At 31.6% G+C, this 11,545-nt stretch overlaps 1 long non-coding RNA gene across 1 annotated transcript; it reads left to right on the top strand.

Moving 5' to 3' along the window:
• The first annotated feature begins 269 nt into the window (after nt 1-269).
• On the top strand, nt 270-11,102 carry LOC136790826 (uncharacterized). The gene is made up of 3 exons (XR_010831532.1): nt 270-944; nt 3,840-3,932; nt 10,999-11,102. It is a non-coding gene; the product is annotated as an uncharacterized lncRNA (long non-coding RNA).
• The last annotated feature ends 443 nt before the right edge of the window (nt 11,103-11,545 follow it).

Here is an 11,545-nt window from a genome sequence, read left to right as displayed (position 1 = left end):
TGTCAAAAGGTAAAAGTGAGCCTTGAACAGTAGATAGAAAAAAAAAATGCAGCAACTGAAAACATCAGAGAATACAAACACATGTATGTTTAAATTTATTAAAAGGAATAAATAAATAATAAAAAAAAAGTTGTAATGAAAACTAATACTTTCTTTACTACCATTCACTCCAGAGATTTGTAAACTCATACATATTATATGATAATGCAAGTTTTATGCAAATATTTTCTCTGCAATCTGAATAATAACAATAAATATTTTCTGGGTCAATGTGAAATACCTGATATTTGTATAAGCACTTGCTTTATTTTATTTTGTTTCTGACATATTAGATTGAATCTTGTTTCTATTATTGCTTAATTTAAATAATTCACATCAAATCCATGATCACAAATATTTCTTCAAACTACACAGTAGGCACTGTGTGATATGAGTATGTAGTGAATCAAAATTAAGGCAGTATTTTCTTCTGTAGCAAGATCACAACTAAAAGGGCTTCATTAGCCAAGGGAAAAAGTCATCAGGGAAATATTTGTGTTTTACATTTTATGTAAAACACTTTACAACCCATGTGAAGTTGGAGCAACCACCCTCCCCTCAAGTCTACCGACTTTCAGCATATGACATATTGTAATTTAATGAAGAATAAATCATTGTCACTTGATATTCATGATTGTATGTATCATTCAACATCATAGCTCATCAAAATTTATTACTCACTTTTACATGGAGTTAAAACTCATTTGTGGTGCCTTATACATTCATGCTTAAAGATTAAGCCCATGAACATTATGAAGGGAGAATATATGAACATCACTTTAAACTAAACTTAAGAGGACTAACTAGCTTTTTAATTTTCACACACAAATAACAAATAATTGGTAACATATTTAAGTGCTATGAAGACTTGGATGAAAAGGAACAGGACTAATCCTGGAAATGTGGTAAGTAATTTTTTTTTTTTCTGAAAAACACACTTTGAAGGGAAAGCAGTGCAGCTATAAAGTGAATAAAATTCTTGCAAAACCTAGTAGCATGTTGTTGATGTTTAAATTTTTTTTTTATTTATTTTTTAATCTACTAGTGTAAAAAAAAACTGGGGTGTGCTTCAAAATCCCATGGTATAATTGCTACAAACTGTTATTTTTCAGTCTGTTCACAATGAAAGGACCAGTTGCTAATGAAAATAAAACAATTTTGCAGGAAGTGTTCAACTACGCCCACTCAGACTCTGCTCTTTTGCTGTCAACAGAAACCTTTTCAAAAGAAATTGTCTTATCTCATCCACATTTCAGCCTAGTTTTTTCTCTGAATTATTTTTGTTATGTAAATAAGTTGCATATTGTTTTAAATCTGTCAGTACAACAAACCCATTTTTTTTGTTAGATTTTAATTTGCACGTCTGTATAGCAGAGCTGACATGTTTTCCTGGGATTTGAAAGAATCACTTTGTGGCTGATCTAACATGTTACAGTTATTCTCTATTCTGTCAGCTCCCACATAATCCATAGAATTTGTCTTGATTCATCTTTCCTGTGTGATCAAACATGATTTGGTCATTACGAATTCTATTTTATGAGGTTACAGATCATAATAACAAGTTCATAGTAGACCTGTTTGGAGGAAGGTGGGGCTATGGATGTATAATGCATAGTTTGCATATTTGCAGTGCCACCACAACATAGTGATTTAGAAATCTATTAACAATTATATATTTTATTTTTAATATTAATTGAATTATTTAGACAAGTTCTGTAACTGACTAAAATTGCTTAACTTAGTAGTAGTAGTAGTAGTAGTAGTAGTAGTAGCAGTAGTAGTAATCATAGAATCCCAAGATGAAACACATTTGGGAGTTTATTATTCAGGCCCTTTCTGAGCCTTCAGAGGTATCATGTCATTTTAGATTTAAATCTAAAAGATAAGCTACAGCTAGAAGTATTTCTGCCCCAATAATGCTCATGGAAACATCACCTTACACTAGCATAGTTTTATAGCAGCCCCTTTCCCTTTCCCTTTCCCTTTCCCTTTCCCTTTCCCTTTCCCTTTCCCTTTCCCTTTCCCTTTCCCTTTCCCTTTCCCTTTCCCTTTCCCTTTCCCTTTCCCTTTCCCTTTCCCTTTCCCTTTCCCTTTCCCTTTCCCTTTCCCTTTCCCTTTCCCTTTCCCTTTCCCTTTCCCTTTCCCTTTCCCTGAAATGTTTAGAACAGTCCTAACCCGCACAATAATTCTTGTATTTTCATGTAAAACAAAGATCATATAATAATATTCATAATAATTCAGGCAATAATTGAGAAATGTATGTCTGAAACTGTGACTCCGACTCCTATTTCAACTAGGATCCAGAAAAGGTAGCAAATATATTTAAAAAAATGCATTTTCTCTGTCATTACTCTGGAAACACATCTTTATGGAAAACATGATTCAGGGTTTATATTTCCCTTGCAAATCCTTTTATTACTCTAGAATCAGATGTGCTGTCTTGATATATAATCTATAGGAGAAGTTTCCTGAGAACCTATGCTTTTCTTTCAACAATTAAATGTCAAAAGGGAGTATTATATGTTCTTCTTTGTATCATCATCATCATCATCATCATCAATTTTGCCCAGAGCATTTCAGTAAACCAAAACTAAACATTTGAAATTGAAATATTTTAAATACTTATTTAAGAAAAGGTAATATTTGTTTGTTTGTGGTGTGTTTTTTTTTTTTACAAAAACTGCACTTTCTCATATGTTTAGGCTTAAACATATTAGAAGTTTTTAGTGTCATTTTTATAAGAATGCTGTTGATTAATTAATGTAACTAAAATGTCTATTACTGTTTTAATCATATACGTTTTAACCACGCTACCTAACTAGAAGTGGAGGAAAAATTATAACTGTTTAAATTATTTTTTTTTTTTCTGGGTCATCATTTTTGCTTTATAAATTGGACTACAGAAACAGAAGGTGAAGTTTTTATCTGGTTTATTAAAGAAAATTCTATGAGAAGTTTGACAGGTCTGACAATTCCTAGTAGTGCTCAAAGATACTGAACTAGAAAGATATGTACATGTATATATATAGCCAGAAGATAGACAAGAAACCAGGCAGTCCAGAGAAGACGTGGAATAGCATTAAAAATAATGATTTTGGGGGAAAAACATAATGTGGCTTTCAAATATTAGATTAAATAACTAAATTAAAAGTAGATTAAAAGAAATACAATAGCATATTTTTAATTATCAAATAATACATTTGCATTTACTGAAATACAGTTCTAAACTTAGTAAACTAAGTGTGTTAGTGAACTGTCATAAAAACACATTTCAACAATATATTTAAACACTACAGATGTCAGAAATTCCTATTAGCTGGGATTGCCTCCCAGCAGGCATGTGTCCTCTTCAGTAAACAACTGAATTAGAATTGATTCCTGTGGCTCTTACCAAAGAAACCTGATAAAGCTCTTCATTTCTCTCTCTCTCTCTTTTTTTTCTTTTTTTTTTTTTTTCTTTTCCCCTGAAGTAATGGATTACAAACTCTCATGTGTCAATCTCCAGTTTCACTTATTTCTCTGTAATGATAGAGGTTGTTTTAAGTGGATATTTCTTTCCTCTAAAAAGCAAAACAAAATACTGCAAAACAAAGAATGTCCATTTTCAAATTCAGAGTAACTCAGATGCATTTGCCTGCTGAGTAGCTCCTTGTTTTTAAGCTTGAACTGGCTTTTGAACTGAAATACATTTTAGCGTGACCCATTTTGTCACTGACATGTCACTTAGCCTCTTTGAAATGACAGGTTTTATATGCCCTTCATATTGTATTGATTACAAAACACTTTTATTTTATTCATAGTCCACATCATTGTTTTGATTCATTGTTATCATTCCTGGCCATCCCTGTCAAATCTTCATGGGCCTACAAGCATTATTAAGAGGGCTAACAGAGGTAAGACTGGAGTCTCAATCAATTTTATTCTTCATTTTAAAATACTTGGTAATTCACTTGATTCACTATTAATTTTTATTTATTTATTTATATATATTTTTTTTCAGGTAAATATAAGCTTTATGTATAAAAGAGTGAGCCCCATTTTCAGGGAATATACAGAAACGGCTGAGAAAAGGGAAAATGAATATTTTCTGGAATTTTAATTATGTAGAATTTTAAGTATATTATTGAAGGTATTTCCAATGGCACATAACAGATGAAACATTGATTATATTATAAAATGTATTTATTGTTGGGGTGTATGCCAATAGCTGTCTTTTACCTATCTGTTTATTTTTAACTCTCTACCTTTGAATGGTTATGGAATGCAGTAGTGTATCAGGACTATCTTCACATTATAAAACTCCTAGTCTGTAGCAAAAGTTTCAGAGATCATCTTAACACTGGATATGTTCAAGAAGCTCAAGCTTATTTCCATGATTTCAGAAGCTATAATAACAATCCTCTTTAGGAACAAAAACAGTTGGAATAACAGGATATTCACAATGTTTCAGTGAAATTATGATTAAGTAAAAAAAAAAAAAAAAAAGGGAAAAAAAATCCTAAATTTTAATTTTGCTATTGAGGCTACTGCTACCCCTTTCCATATTCCTCACAGACACATACACAGGTAGGAAACAAAACAAGACAAATACCTCAATTAGAAAGCCACTGAAACTTGATTAATTTCACCTATATGTGTAATTCACAGTTTTAATGCCCAAAGGTGTGAAAAAATATAACCTTTTCATTTAGAGTGTTTTTTGTTGTTGTTGTTGTTTGTTTGTTTGTTTGTTTGTTGTTAGTAAAGCAGTCAGGCTAATGAAAAAAGTCAGCAAATTGCAGTGTATATAAATATTTATTCTGATTTAGATATGAAGCATTGTATTTACCAGGAAATATCACCTGGTCAATCTGGTAAATATTAACCTTGTTAAAAAAGTTAAAAATTCGTTAAGATAAAAGTTTTCAATAACATATTAGGAAGTAGTTAGATAACGTATATAACTTTTAATAAAACAACAGCATTTTCATCATACTGCCAGTAAAAGATCCAGACTTGTAAGAGGCATTTTAAATTTTCAACTTTTTTCCCATAAAAATTGCTTTTAAATTTCTCACCTTCTATATTCATCCTTTTAAAACAATGAGGAAAAAAAATTAAATGTGACATCTCTTCATCTGTTTGGAACTCATAATGCCTTCACAACAAACAGTTGTTTTAGTGCATGCTGGATAATGATGTAAAATAACAGGATGAAAACATATGGAATAGCTACTTAATATGTATGTTTATTCCCTGACATAATTGGGTCATTCTTGCAAGGTTTCCAGAATAAATTAATTCACAGGGAAGCCCGCAAAATGCTTTTAAATAAGGTAGTTATATAAAATTGCAAATGTCTATCGAAGACTTATTTTCTTTTAATAAAATATTGACAATCCAGTCATGTTGAACAATGTATTAGTCTTTTTATTACTGTCATTTTGTTAACTTTCTATACTCCACCCAATTTTGTGTAGAAAACAGCACGGGTTGCTCCATGAAAACTAAATACAAATCCCCATGGGGCTCTGGAATATGAAATGGTGTTTTAACAAGGTGTGTAAATCTTCACCTAGGTGGGAAGAGTCCTGTGGCACATCAACTTCAATTGATGTGCTGTGCTGTGCAGTGGACTCTCTCTACACAAACTGTCCCTCTGATGCCTGAAGTCTGTTTCCTGCACTCCTGCTCATCAGGTTGTGTGAGGTGTCCTCCCCAGTATAAGAGCTCAAGCTTCGTAATCATCAGCTAGAGAATCTAACTATTGACCTGTTGGGGTAGAAATATTGGTGTCTTTTCCTCCTCAAGGCACATTTTACAAAGTCCTCTATCCGTTAAGTGGACATAAATGCACAAACACTGACATGTTGATGATGATGTTCAGTACATGTGAATCCAGACAAAGTTTATGCATAAGTTCTAAGCATCTTAATGCTGTAAATGTTTGCGTAATTGTAGATCGTCAAGAGACTTTAAGAGACCGTAATAGATCTACTTTGTATTACGAAATGTAATACTTTTCTCTGTTCTGAAACCAAGGAGTATAACAATAACCTTGTTTTCCCCAAAGAGTGGTCACGGCTATTCCAGGGAATATAGGCACATAATAAGTGTATTTGTAATGGTGAAAAAATATTTCAGCAAACTAAAAATTAATCTATGATCCATGTGTATGCATGGACATTTGTAAATGTAATGGTTTCTTAATATAATAGCTAAACAGTAGGAACTTAATTTACAGTTTTAAAAAAGGTAAATATATTTTCCAGTGTTAAATTTATTTTTATTTTTCATTGTCGAATTGTGTAGTAAATATATTATAAATTGAGTAAGCCATCAGAGAAACAAAATAAAATAACTGGTCTAAAAACTCTAGCTCTGAAAGACAGAATGAAAATAACATCGAGAAACTTGAAACTTCAGAATGAAGTTAAAGAAATTTTAATTGCTATCTTTTATACTTATGAGCAAATAATTACATTAGAAAATGTATAAGGATGCATTATTCTCTGATGTTATCAGTGTTTTCTGTTTTCTTTTCTTTTTTTTTTTTTTTCCTGAACCGATTAATTTCTCTGTCCCCTTTTCTCACTTAGTTCTGGATGACATAACTATGTCATTATAAAAAATAATCACAGACAAAGAAAAGAAATTGTCTTTCTGGACTTAACAAATGAATAGGTATATATGTATATATATACATATGTATATATGTGTATATGTATATGTGTGTGCAGATATCAGGAAATTAGATATGTGTCATGGAAGTGCTCAGAAGACTGATAAATCCAGTTTTAAACTTTAAGAATGAACTTCATTAAGTTCTTTCATTATTAACATACTTCATGCTAATGGATAGGCCTTACTCATTTTCAGATATTAACACTATTTATTCAAAAGTACAATGAACTTAACAATGGTATCTTAAGCTAATTTAATGCTGTTATAATGGGTACATCAACCCATTATTATGTGAGGTAACAGATACATACTCTTAGGTCACAGGTAATTCATCCAGACCAGTAGTCATTTTGTAGGAAAGTACTACTTTCAAAGGTTTGATTCATTTTTTCACCATGTTTAGAAATAATTTCTTGACACATTGGACCCTCAGCCACTGTGTTTATCTGAATGAAGAAGAAAATTAAGACTAATCATAGTATTTTGCTGCGAGATAGAGATCTTTTTACCCCTACAGACACCACAAAAATGGATTGTTTTCTTGAATGATTATTTGTTACTTCTAGAATGAGAAATAGACACTGAGAAAACAAACAAATAAAAAAAATGTCTTTAAACTAGGAATAGTTCATGAGCTGCTATTTCTAATTTTAATCGGATTTAGAGATATTCCATAATAATATGTTAGCTAGGTTTCAAAACTTATGCCAGAAGTCATGCTAGCATTTTCATTAAAGGTTGTTTCCTACACAGGAAAGATCTTAAACACTTCATTAATGGTATTAATAATAGCATGTTACACAAAACTTTATTTTTGTTTGTTTGTTTGTTTGTTTGTTTGTTTGTTTATCAGTTGCTGTATTGAAGTTGCTGAAAAAAATCACCTTATGTTCACCATGAATATTAACTTCTGAAACATTTAGTAAAAAGATAAAAATTAAAGAAGTAGCAAACAGAAATATGTTGAAAAAAAAACTTATCAAGTTACTGCTGTTTCTCTGTAATTCGTAGTACAATAAATAAATAAATAAATAAATATTGTCATGTATTTCCTTTCACAATCATTCTGTAAAATAATAGTTTATGAAATTGAGATGTTGTGTGAAAACAGGAGGTTTAGTGGTCGAGTTGAAGCTATCCATATGATCAAGTATTTTGTAGTCCATCTCAATACAATTAAGGAGATTTCTGGAAGCTTAACTCACTGAATACTTTGTTCATTTATTTAAATTCCATCCAGAAGATTTTGATTTAAACTTTCTACATTTGCACTCTTGAGTGTAAAATACTAATGTAACTGAAAAATGAAACATATATTTATTAATAAACCAAAATGTGCAGGCAAAATTAAAATAATATGATTTTAACTAAAAATTGTCACAAGATTGATATTCTTAATAAAGAGATGAGAAAATTATGTTATATCTAGCAACAAGAAATGACAGTTTTACTTTCACTAAAGTAATTAAGTATAAACTTATTTCTATAAAAAAAATTCAATATTTCTGCTTGCTGTGGAAGTGTACTAATTTCTAAGGTCATCTGTCAAAGCAGACCCAATTTGCTAGCAAAGTCAATACGTATTTTTCTCATATGATTCTCATTCTCTTTAAGGTCATAATACATAAAAATAAAACAAACCATAAAACAAATCTAATGAAGCTGAAAGACTCTGAGATCCAAACCTCTGATTTCATAACTTTATATATAGGGCCCGCATTTTTACCAAGGGAAGAAAAACAATGTGGACAAGTCATTTATTATTCATTAAACCATAAATTATTTTTTCTGGTTTCTATTGCCAGAAGAAAACTTCCCCTTACTGTGCTTATCTTCTCTAAAATCTTCCAGTTTGGAAGCTGGGACAGTGATAGCCTGCTTAATGGTAGGGTTAAAAATATGCATTTTGCCCCCTTCCACCCTCCCTCTATCTTCCCCCCCCCCCCCCTTCCCCCCAAAACAAAACAAAACAAAACCTTACAGAAGTTCTGTTTTTATTTTACTGTAGTAGATATTAGTGAAAGTTTATAATGAGGACTTATTCAGTATGTAACATGAGAACTGTTCCCTCAATAGAGAAGTATGAGCTATTCAGAAATAGTATAAATACGTCTTAACTACTGCTGTATTTGGATATGTCTTGATGAATGCTCCTAAAAGTGATTTATTTAACATTTAGCCCAAGTTAAAGCTCCAGAATATGACTTCTACTGATAAAATTCTAAGATGTCATCTTAGCCTGCTTGAAAAGAAATTTTCTTTGAAATGAGATATTGTTGGTTTGCTTATATTCATTCCACACTTATCAGGTGGACTTTTTTCCTAAAAAAGCCTTGTACAAAAAGTCTTTGGTTGCAGGAGGTCCTCTGGAAGCCAGGTGGGACTGCACGAATATTACCTCAATCATCACCTGGGGTCTCTGCAGCCCCTAATTTTTTAACTAGGCATTCATTGATGGTAATTGTGTAAGAGTATAGCCGTGCACAACACACTGTAAAGTCAATGTACTGCTTTACCCTTATCTTTTTAATGGAGAAACTTAAACTAGATAAGAAAAGAGGTCATACAATAACTGAGCTAATAGAAAATCCTGAATATTCTCTTCAATGTACAAACCTAAATTATATCTGTCTCTATTACCTGAAAAATAGAGACCTGTATGTATGCTTGCAAGTATCTTTAGACAAATAGAGACAAAATCATGTATCTTCTTTTGCCAACATAGTAAAATAAGTTTAAATATAACTGGCAGTTTTGCATCCCAGCTAAGAACAAGCAAAATAGTTGGTACCAGAAAGTACATTAAAAAGTATTAAAACAGGTTTTGCAAAGTAAATCAAACTTAAAGGACATGTAAATATTTTGTGAACTATTGTTTTTTAAATAATATCTAAATTTTGTAATCAAGAAGTATTATGTTTCCTATAGCACTAAAAAGAGAAAAATATTTTCAGTATTGCTTTCACTGTGGAAATTAAATTATTTTCCTTGTAATATTTTTCTATTCTGTGCTTTGAGCCTAGGGAAAAATTGTTTATTATACTGAATTTTATTTCCTCTGGCCTTTTTGGTTCCCCCTACTCCTTACTTTAACATGTAGTAAAATAAAATAATAAAAAAAAGTAAAAAAAAAAAAAAAGTCTAGTCTATCTGAATTTAGATATACTTAATGTAAAAGACAATGTTTTAATGATAAATTATCATTTTCTTAGACATTTTCCTTCCTTTGCCATATAAAAACTAATTTTGTAAGCTATAATACTTTATTACAATGGCAAAGACAATGAATTATCATTTTAAGGAATTATTTTAGCATTCACTAATTTTTGTTTTTTAATAAGTATGGGAATCAACAGGTCTATCTTTTTAGAAATAGTGATACAATTATATAGTTATTATTACAAACTAATCTATTACAGTGTAGTCATTTTGGCAGATATTATTGTGAAACAATTATAGACTTTTAAAAATTACTGAAAGCATGAAAGTTATTTAGGCTTTGGTTCCCCCCCGCCCCCCCCCCCCCCCACACACCCCAATTCCCCAATTTCTAGATTATTTGCAATGCTGGCCTTTGTCTCTTGGAAACTGTCCTTTTCCTCTAAGTTCTCACTTACTTAGTTCTCTTGATTAAATTCATCAGAACTATAGGGTTTTCCTTATTCAAACCATCTGGTTATTTTTTCCATATAAGGGGCTAATATAATTCAAAGATAATTTATGTGCACTAGAGACAGAATGACCCTGTCTGTATGTATATCTACCTCTCTATATATACACATCGCTTTTTTATTAGCTCAGTCTGAGAAATTCGCATAAATTCAACAATTTTAGAAATGAGCTAATTTCAGCTTCACAATTTTTAGAAAACACATTATTTTAGAAGTATGTAAATAACATGTACACAATACAAGCACATGAATTGAGAGAATAGAAGGCTTGAAAGTGTTAGCACTCAGAACATAGGAAATGTCAAAGCTGAGGTTTCTTGTATGACTTTGGTTTGTCCTAACATGTCTCTGCATTTTAATTCAGTAATTAATTTTATAATCACACAATGTTTTTGGATTTAAAGCCTAAATCACTCAATACTCCTCTTTGACATTTTCTTTTAAATTAATTGTTCATTATATGCCCTTATGAAGATTTATTGCGTGTTACGCAAACAGTGGAAGTGTAATCTTCACCTATGTTACTTTTTTATTTTATATTTTTTTATTTTATTTTATTTTATTTTATTTTATCTTATTTTTTCAAAATCTACTTGGTGAACAAGTATGTTTATGTAATTTATAGACATTGGAACTAAGAAGAAGAAGAAGAAGAAGAAGGAGGAGAAGGAGAAGAAGGAGGAGAAGGAGGAGAAGAAGGAGAAGGAGAAGGAGAAGAAGGAGAAGGAGAGAAGGAGAAGGAGAAGGAGAAGGAGAAGAGAAGGAGAAGGAGAAGGAGAAGGAGAAGGAGAAGGAGAAGGAGAAGGAGAAGGAGAAGGAGAAGGAGAAGGAGAAGGAGAAGGAGAAGGAGTAAATAAAAACAGAGATGGGCTCAAATAATACAGTTTATGGTTTCAGTCTACCATTTTTAAAAGGAGAACCTTGAGATACTTTTGTTTCATTTCTGATGTATAGAACATGTGGCCAAAACACATCCCATCAGTTACACTTGCATTTGCTCTGAACTTCCATAAGGAGAGGAGAGGAGAGGAGAGGAGAGGAGAGGAGAGGAGAGGAGAGGAGAGGAGAGGAGAGGAGAGGAGAGGAGAGGAGAGGAGAGGAGAGGAGAGGAGAGGAGAGGAGAGGAGAGGAGAGGAGAGGAGAGGAGAGGAGAGGAGAGGAGAGGAGAGGAG

This window comes from Anser cygnoides, chromosome 4 (assembly GCF_040182565.1).
Source record: "Anser cygnoides isolate HZ-2024a breed goose chromosome 4, Taihu_goose_T2T_genome, whole genome shotgun sequence".
NCBI classification, from domain to species: domain Eukaryota; kingdom Metazoa; phylum Chordata; class Aves; order Anseriformes; family Anatidae; genus Anser; species Anser cygnoides.
Note: the sequence above shows the minus strand (reverse complement) of the source record. Positions and strands in the feature narration are given on the sequence as shown.